This window comes from Cynocephalus volans, chromosome 4 (assembly GCF_027409185.1).
Source record: "Cynocephalus volans isolate mCynVol1 chromosome 4, mCynVol1.pri, whole genome shotgun sequence".
Taxonomy (NCBI): Eukaryota; Metazoa; Chordata; class Mammalia; order Dermoptera; family Cynocephalidae; genus Cynocephalus; species Cynocephalus volans.
The window spans coordinates 165,583,767-165,593,418 of record NC_084463.1 but is presented as its reverse complement, the minus strand read 5'-3'; positions in this window follow the sequence as shown (position 1 = coordinate 165,593,418).

The window sequence follows — 9,652 nt, the reverse complement described above, 5'->3', positions numbered from 1 at the left end:
AATTGCTGAATAAGCACAGACCCCTTGAGGACCGATCCTGCAGGGGCCACATCTCTGCCCAGGAAGACGAGGTGGCTGGGAGGCAGGTGGTTTTATGTTTTCTCTTCCCGCTCCTGTTTACTTCTTCCTCCAGCTGTTACAAAAAAATTCTTCCTAGGTGAGAATTGAACCAAATTAGTTCCATGACCTCGTTCCATTCTGGAAGCATCTGGAATTCAGTAATTTCTGTGGGCGTGAGCTAATATGCCGGCTGCAGAGTCCCAGAGTCGGGGCTCCTGGGCACAACACTTAGGAGAGGCCTGGGTTTCTGTAACACATGTGGACACAGACCAGCGAGTCCACAGTTAAACACGCCTGTGTCTGTTAAGGACAAGGCTCGATGTGGCGCTGCCTATGGCCACTGGTAGATGGAAATATGTTGGAACTTTCTTCCAAATATATATTTGAAATTCACAAGCATTTGCATTTCTCCCCAGTGACACGAGCTGGGTACTCCTGGAAGGGAGGAATCCCTAATGGAGGCTTACAGCCTGGACTGGGCAGAGTCTGGACCCGAGAGCAGGACTGTGCGGAGACCCAGACTTTATCCACATGCTCCTTCCTCGCCCCTCCTCCCAGCACCGAGCAGGCAGGAGTTTATTGCTGATCACCTCTATAGCAGACAGGTGTGGCCTCCAGCGTTAGAAGGAGATAAGGTGACGGCAGAGAAGGGGCCGTGACCAACCTCAGTCTAGCGCAAAGGGGCATCTATGCCAAAATGACCAATATTCGGTCTGAATGGTAGGCTCCGTAGTAGAAGCCAAAAAAAGGTGACAGCTGTTTGGGGTAGAAAATGCCAGTAACTGGGATGACTTACTGTGCTAACAATACTGGAGCTCTACAAGTTTGAAAATCCCAAGTATCTTTTCTGGTTATTATCTTCAGAAATAATGTCTGGCTCATAGTAGGTTTGTGACAATATTTTGAATAAATGAATGAATGGATGGAAAATCAAACCCAAAACAGGAAGCTTTTTTCCAGGAGAACAATAGCTTGTGGTTCTAGGTGTCTCAGTTGACACACCCAACCAGGTGTGGGTACACTTTTTCTAAAAAGGGCCAGATTGTAAATATTTTAGGCTTTGTGGGCCATGATGTCTCTGTTGTAATCACTCAACCTTGCCATTGTAGTAAGAAAGCAACCATAGACAATATGTACACAAATGGGCGTGTTCCAATAAAACTTTATTCAGTAAAACAGACGGTGGGCCAGATTGGCCCTCGAGTGGCCACTTGCTGATGCCTGCACTGGACAGACTCACTGCTCCTACAGGACAGAGACTGTACGTCTACATATCCTCTTAGGACCCGGAACTGGACGTTTTAATTAAGTACATATGTATTAAAACCGCCTCTCCCTTTTACTATGATATTTTAAGAATATTTTTAATGTTGTAAAATTATTGTGTACTGTGTCAGGGTAAATTCAAAGGCTGAAAATACCAATGTTGCCGCAGACAGATATATGTGCAATACTTTTCTTTCTGGAACTTAGATTTGAGGCCAGGGTCCATGAGAACTGCTCTAGTGAACAGCCACCAGGGGACACCCAGTGCACACAGGAAAGTCAACTGCTTTGCAGAAAGAAACCAAGAGTGGAATCTAGAGTCTCAAGGGGCCCACCCTTCCTGGGTGTGTTGTGTGCACCCTTGGGGCCCAGGAACTGGGTTTTGGGGGGAAAAGACTGAGCGAGACTCAGACTCTGCCCTTCCGAAGGTTTTACTTTTTGACAAGTGCGTGAACTGCTCATGCAAATTAATACTTAATTTTAAATACGTAGGTGTGATGTGGCCAGGACTAGACCAAGATGCATGGCACCCCGGAGGGACAAGCTGATGTCCCTTCACCCCGGATTACTTAAATAATTGACCAACATTTGTTTAGGGGAGGGGCTGAGTGCTATGAGGGGGAAGACCCATGAGCACAGCCTCACCCGGATTCCCCCAGAGCTCAGCTCTGGCCCCCAGCTGCACACCCACCCCATCAAACCCTCCAGGTAGAGGTGGCATTGTCCTCCCAGGACAGCCTCCAGTCAACTGCTGTTGTTCCAACACCTGCCTCGGCTCAAATGGACACATATCCCTACAGCGGAGCGTGCAATGCTCGCAGTGAAGCAGCAGTGAAAACAAACCCCAGCTGCACGTGTCAGCAAGGGGGACCGTCACAGGATGAATGAGATAAGCAGGTCACAGGGGAACTCACAGGTGATCATTCCATCTGCACAGAGTCAAAATCAGGCAAATCCAAACCGTGTCTCCTTTAGGGATACGTCCAGGTGTGGTAGGACGTGAAAGAGAGCAAGAGAAAGATGAACGCAAGCCTTAGTGCCGGTCACCTCCGGCAGCGAGGGAGATGCAACGGGGGTAAAAAGAGACAGGGGACACTGGAGGCCTTATGTTGGGTGGTGGGTTATTAACTTATTTATTGAAACAATAGGTCATCCTTAAAATGTATGTACACCTTACATCTATCTTGTCATATGATACGTCTTATAAAATAGTATAAAGTAAAAACAATAACAATCCCTTCCCCGTCTGCATCTCGGGGTGAGCGCTCTGTGGGAAGGGAGAGAACTGAGATCTGGGGAACTTCTACATCTTGCCACTGGGGTTTGCCATGTGGTTGTCCAGAAGCTGTCGGGGGAATGACCTGCAAATGCTTGTCCCAGCCCAGAGAACTGCACCTTGTGTGTCCATGAGGCTTTGTGGTTGAATCTGTGGGGACAGAGATGTTGGGTCAGAGCACACTGGCTGCAGCGGAAGACCCTCCCAGGACACTGGATCCCCTGCGATGCCCGTGCACCACTGGTTCAGATGCCCCCAAGAGCCCCTGCATTTCCCAGAGCTGCTCCCTGTCGGGTGGGATCCCACCGGAGATGCCCCCATTGGGTGGCCACTGCCCCTGTCCTTCTCTGACCACTAACCAGCTCTCTGAGCCCGGAGCGCCTGCGGGAGTGTCAGTAGATGCTCCACGACAGCCTCGCCCACTGTCTTCCCTGACATGCCAGGCCCTTCTCAGGAAAGTCTGGCCTTTTACACTCCAGATATGGGATCTGTCCCAGTTCACCCAGCACTGAGGGGTGTTCCGGGACATGCTTCCTCCGATGTTAAAACTGGGGGAAACAGGTAAACCAAGACTGGTTGGTTATTTCACTCAGACTTTGGTACTCAAATAAGGGCTTGGTGTAGTTACGAGTGATTTTGTCCCATAAGAGCACTCCAAGCCGTACCTCATGTGCCTTTTGTAAATGCTTTGTTTATTTTGGAGCACAATAGGGAAGAAATCTGATTTCATTCTCCGCGGCCCCCAACGGTCCCTCCTGCACCTTCTGCACAATCAGGGCTCCGGGGGGCCTGCAAGTGTTTTACTGAGTGCCTCTCAGCTCCTCTCTACTCTTGCTGAGGGCAAATTAAAAGAGTAAACTAAGACTTGAGGGCCATTAATACTCCCCAAAAGGCCAGCAGTGAGAATGAAAGAAAATGCCTTTTAAACTGGGGGACCAACAATCACACTCGATCTCTGTGACCACAGATGGATGTTCTGTGTTGGTTTATCCCGAAGCAGTCATCAGAATCATCTGGAGGCTTCTTCAAATAGATTGCTGGACTCCACCCCCAGTGTTTCCGATGTGGCAGATCTGGGGTAAGGAGCAGGGCTGCATTTCTAACATGTGATGCTAATTCTGCTGGGCTGGGGACCACACTTTGAGAATTGTCATAGTTATCAGGGTCTTAAGTGTAGCAGAGGGGCTATCAAACTTCTTCTATAAGGGGTCACATAGTCAATATTTTAGGCTTTGGATGCCACATGCTCTCAACGACTCAGCACTGCCATGGCAGCACAACAGCAGCCATAGTCAGTAGGTAGGGGAGTGAGCCTGGGCTGTGTTCCAGGAAAACTTTATTGACAAAAACAGTCAGTGGGCCAGATTTAGCTTCTCGGCTGTAGTTTGCCAACCTCTTGCTTAGACCATTACTGTATGACTTTCTATAATCACCTCAGCTTCCCTGTGTTTTCCATCTCCGTATTGGTGGGCAGGTGACTTTGAGCCAGGTGACGACAAGTCATGGAGTCTGGGAAGGGCCATTTATTTAGATGACAGAGGCCACGCAGCAGTGTGTATCAGTCAGATTTTGCTACATAACAACTATCCCAAGGCTCAGTGTCTTATGATCACCATCTTATTATTACTGGCCAGTCCACTAGTCAGCTGAGGGTTTATTCTGGACTGAGCTGGCTTGGCTGGTCTCTGCTCTCTCCTGTGCCACCAGTAGTGCCTGGTGAAGGTGGCCTCACTCATGTCCAGCAGGTGGTTGACTGTTGGCTGGGCAGCTCAGTTCTCCTCCATGCAGCCTCTGCATCTCCAAGAAGCCAGCTCAGGCTCTCACACAGTGGTCTTAGTATAGCAAGAAAGGAGCAGCAGTTCCTCCTGTGACCACGCTCACAGTTCACAGTGTCACCTGCATCACATTTTCTTTTCTTTCTTTTTAGGAAATGTTTTTGTTTTTTATTTCTATTTACTTGTTTCTTCTTATTATTTTACATTCTAAGACGTTGTGGAGCAGTTGGGGGGAGAGGTAGAGGTGAAAGGTGAGGGAGATATGGTGGGAGGAAGAGAAGGGGGGCATGATAGAGGACCATGGCACCCCCTTATTTTGACAAGGGAGCCCAGGGGGCTTCCAGTGGCAGCTTGGTAGTTGTTGCTGGGCTGGATGTGAACGTCAGGTATGTGACTAAGGCCCTCAATCTCCCACTGCCCCATCTTGGGACACCACTTCCGGTGGTGGCTCAGTGGTCATTGCTGGGCTGGATGTGGATATCAGGGGTCATGGCTGAGGCTGTCGGCCCCCCCCCCACCCCAGCTCAGGAGCCTGGGGCACTTCCAGCAGCGGCTCAGTGGTTGTTGCTGGCCTGGATGCCAACTTGATGGGGACTTGGCTGAGGCTCTTTGTGCCCCCGACCCTGGCTTGGGAGCTTGGGGTGTTTCTGGTGGTGGCTTGGTTGTTGCTGGGCTGGATGCAGATGTCAGGGGGCATGGTGGAGGCCGTTGGTCCTCCCCCTCATCTCAGCTCAGGAGCCCAGGGGGCTTCTGGTCCTTCTAGGTTTTATAGGTGTTCTTTGGTGGTGTTAGACCTTTACTGGTTAATATCAAACTTTGGTCTGTGGGTATTTTGTTTCTTCCTTCAGTTCTGTGTTGGATTGTTTGCTGTTCCCACCACTTAAACTCTGCACTGGAACTGATTTGTTATCCTTTGCTTACTTCTAAAATGGGGAAACTTCCTGTGGGAATCAGCACTTGAGCCCTGGAGTTGAGCAAAATTGCTGCTTTGCTGCTGATTCCCTGGGGAAGGGTTTTTGTGCAGCTCAGGTTTTAATTGTTGACCTTGTATGTACTTCTAGGTCTTGTGAGGTTCAATGCACTTGGGTTGTGTGGAGATTCTGTCTGGACCTGAGTTTTTTCAGCAAACTGCACCCCACCTGCAGTTCTATATTCCTGATCAGTCTCCACTGAGTTGTCCTCTGCTGATTGGGGGGCAGATCAGCTGTCCCCGCTATGCCCCACTGTTCCCCTAGTGGCCTGTCTCCCCCCCCACCTGTACTCCAAACACTTCCCATGGGATGGGCTGTGCACTGGTCCCTTGTGATGACTCACTGGCCTCTGACTGGCTCCTTTCTTCAGTTGTCTGTAGCCCCTCACTTCTGTGTGGGTCTTCATACAAAGGGCACAGCTGTGGCTCTTGCCAGCTCTTGCTCCGTGTGCTCACCTGGGCCAGTATTGAAGTGGCCGGGGCTTGAAATGGTCGGAGCAATCCCTTCTCTGTCTCATCATGTCTTCTCCTGCCTTCATGAACTCCGTAGGTCTCTCCTCCTCTTCCCCTGAGGTCTAGCCACATCACATTTTCTTGGTCAAAGAAATCACAAGGCTAGCCCAGATTTAGGAGAGGAAAAAAAACTCCACCTTGTAATGGGAGATGTTCCAGAGAACTGATGGCTGTTTGCAGTTTACCACTTCGACTGAAAGGTAGGACAGGAAGTAGGCTGCTTGGCCTTGGAGCTCAGCCCCAGCTCTCACTAACTGGCGGCCTCACGTCATCTCCCTGTACCTGTTACCTCACTGACAAAATGAGGCTGATGGTCCCAACCTCGAAGCATTGCTGGAGCCCCGAATGTGTTAACTTAGAACAGCATCTGGCACAAGAAGGTCCTCTCCACGTCTCTGCTGTCACTGCTGTCTGAATGCACCCACACAGATGGAACAGCCTGGGGACACTCAAGACCCTTTGGAGTGTGCCTTTCATGTGCTTCTCCAAGGCCTGCGCCACCCAGCTCTATTCCAGGCTTTTGCTTACCTGCTCCCTGTCTGGAACCTGTTCAAGTCTTCCAAGGTCAACTCAAAATGTTGCCACCTTACACAGCCCTCATCACATGGAATTAAAGTGATTTTTTGTCTTTCTCTGGTGAGCTGGGAGCTCCTTGAGAGCAGAGACAGTGCCTTGCTCAGAGCCTGCAGTAGAGCCTTTGGGGACATCCAGGCACAGCCCCTTCAGATCAGTAGGACCACACTTCTCCCTGTTTCCTATCAGACATGATGAAAGCCAGCCAGCACAATTCCTCAATACAGGAAGGACTTTTAATAGGAAGTATGTAAACACTACATATGCCTCAGAGCTGTACGAGGTCTCTCTTCTGGGACATTGCCGCGTGGATCTTGGTATAATTTGCCTAAGAAAAACAAGCAGAAGACACATTCTGCCAGTCCTATCTGTTTCCCATGAGAAGAACAAATCCCATCCTGAGGGAGTCTGGGATGTTCAGATTCTGTTGAGAGAGAAAAGGGGGAAAGGGGCTCACCAAGGGTGTCTCTGTGCACTTGGAGAGACCCAGGAACTTGCTGAGCTAATATAATGAGTTAGTGTTCAATGCACATTTGTGGGAGTGAATTGTGTCCTGTTATAAAAGGATGCCAAGATTGTAGAAAGTTTGCGTAGGCAGCAGACAGATACATCATTTCTCCTCCTATAGGGACCATTTTGAGATAGATTTCTTCCTAACAAACGGATTAGGTGAAGACATGGTTGTCTGAACTCAGAGAGGTTTAAGAGATGCAGAGGTGCGGGGAGAGAAATGATTACACACGTATCCATCTGTTTGTCATCCTTCCACCCATCCAGCCACCCATCTATCCACCCATTCATCCATCCACCCTGGGGCTCACACAGCTCTACAAAAACTTCAGCTTGCTGACTCATTTTCAACTTCTAAGCCCCTCCAACCTTCCCCTCTCACACACACACACACACACACACACACACACACACACACACACACACTCTCCCTCTCTCTCTCTCTCTCTGTCTCACCCATCCCAACCCCTCCCCTTTGGGAAATTCAGATTACCCGGAATATCACAGAGATAGCTCCCTGATGGTCTAATTATGATCACCCCTTAGATATGTATGGCACGTTATACTTTACAAAACATGAGCCTTGACATGAATCCCCCTCTCTGCGGCCACCTGACTCAAGCAGGCACAGGACCCACTGGGCACACCAGTCACAGGTGGGCAGAGTGCCTCCTCTCGCAGCCATGGGGGGCGGGGAGAGGCCGGCCTCATGTGCCTGATGGTGCAGCAGAGTGAGATGGTGTGAGGGGATGACCTGGAGATGATAACAGTGTCAGATCTGCTGTGATGGTTTCCCCAGTGTGGACATTACTTCAAGGACCTGGAAAATCTGGTTCTACCTGTTTCAACCCTTGGAATTGTCCTCCCACCTGGCTTTGACAGCTCCTTTCCTCCTCACCAGTGGCCGTCAACCCCCTTCCCCCAGGAACTCACGGACAGAGTTTGGAGACATTTTGGTTGTCACAACTGGGAGGAGGATTCTATTGTCATCTAGAGGGTAGAAGCCAGGATGCTGATAAACATCCCACAATGCACAGGATGGATTCTTTCCCCACAGCAAAGAACCATCCATCCCCAAATGTCAGTAGTGCTGAGGGTGAGCGGTCTGCTCTCCACATTTGCTCAAACGAGCTGACAGCCTCACCTGACTCACTTTGGATGGGAAGTGTCTGGCACACTCTCCCCATCTGCGTGACGACGTTATTTTGCAATATTATGCTACAGTCATAGCTCGATGCCCCAGGCAAGACAAATGACATCACAAAGTGGTTGCAGATGACCCAGATAAGTCCTGCTCAGCCACGTTCGACTGCAGACCTACTGCGTGAGAGGCGCTGAAGGAATTACAGCACTGATTCCACCGGTGGACCTGGCTGCAAGGGACTCACCGTGGGGAGGGGGCACAGGTGGAGAATTTCAAGGGAGAAGATGTAAGAACCAAAGACAAGGATGAAGAACAGTGGGGACAGAGGTGAAGGTGACTTCAATGAGGAGGGGACCATGCCGACTAGGCCATATCATGCTGGTTCTGAGCAGACTCCACAGCTAAGCTGCAGCCTGGGCTGGTAAGGCCTTAGGCTTGGGACCGCGCGGGGTGAGAACTCAGCTTTTCATCTTTGGGGTCCAATTAGGAAACTCCCCAGCACCGACTTCCAAGGTGCTGCTATGACATGATCTGCCAGGGGCACTGTTGGCAGGGGCCTGCAGCTGTGCATGGTACTGGGAAATGCAGCTGTCGAAGTGATGCTCGCGCTGTGAGAGATTACACAACTTAGAATAAGTGACCCAGGGCACCTTGTCAGTCAGACACGCACGTAGCCATGTGCAGCGTTTTCATCCCACGCCGCATATCAAAGAAACCACACGCTGTCCAGCTGGGGCAGGAGGTGTGTGAGTGCGGTGTGCAGCCTGCCAAGCATCGACGACCCACTCTTGACTCCAACCATCAGGCTGATCCACCCAGTGTAGATGGTGATCATTAATACTGAGGGGAAGGAGAAGACTGTCCAACTCGGCACGCCACACGGAGGACAGAATGAGGAGGGAGCTGAGCGCTCCCTCAACGATGGCTGAGCGCCGCGCCGTGTTGTTTCCTCTCCAACCTCAGCAACTACAAGCCAGGCCTGGCCACCCTTCCCCGTTCTCTCATTGAATAACTGGTGTTGGTGCTAAAGAACAGAGGATCTCAAACTCGAATGTCTGGAGGGGCCGTGCAGACGACACAACCAAATAATGTGGCAGAAGCTGACTGGAGAACTCATGGCCTGTCTGGTGGAGGCTGCCATGCGACGGTGACGTCCTTTGCTGCCAGAGATCTCTTCCTTCCTCCTTTCTTTCCTTCCTCCCTCCCTTCCTTCCTAATGAGAAATCTTCACTCATTCAAGCCAAATAAAATACGTCTATAGGTCAGATTCTACCCAAAGGCAACCAAGTTTTCACCTCTATTCTTGAGGAATAGCTCTGGATTCTTCTTTGTCTCCTGAAGGCTTTTAATCAACTCGCATTACTTTGTTCCACATTGATCCAATCTGATCCAGGAAGTTCATTTCTTGATACAGCATCCATTTTGGTATGGGAATTTGTTATGGACTGAATGTTTGCATCCCCCCCAAACTCATAGGTTGGAGCCCTACCCCTCAATGTGATGGTATTTGAAGATGGATCTCTGGGAGGTGACTAGGTTTAGATGAGGTCATGAGGGTGGGGCTC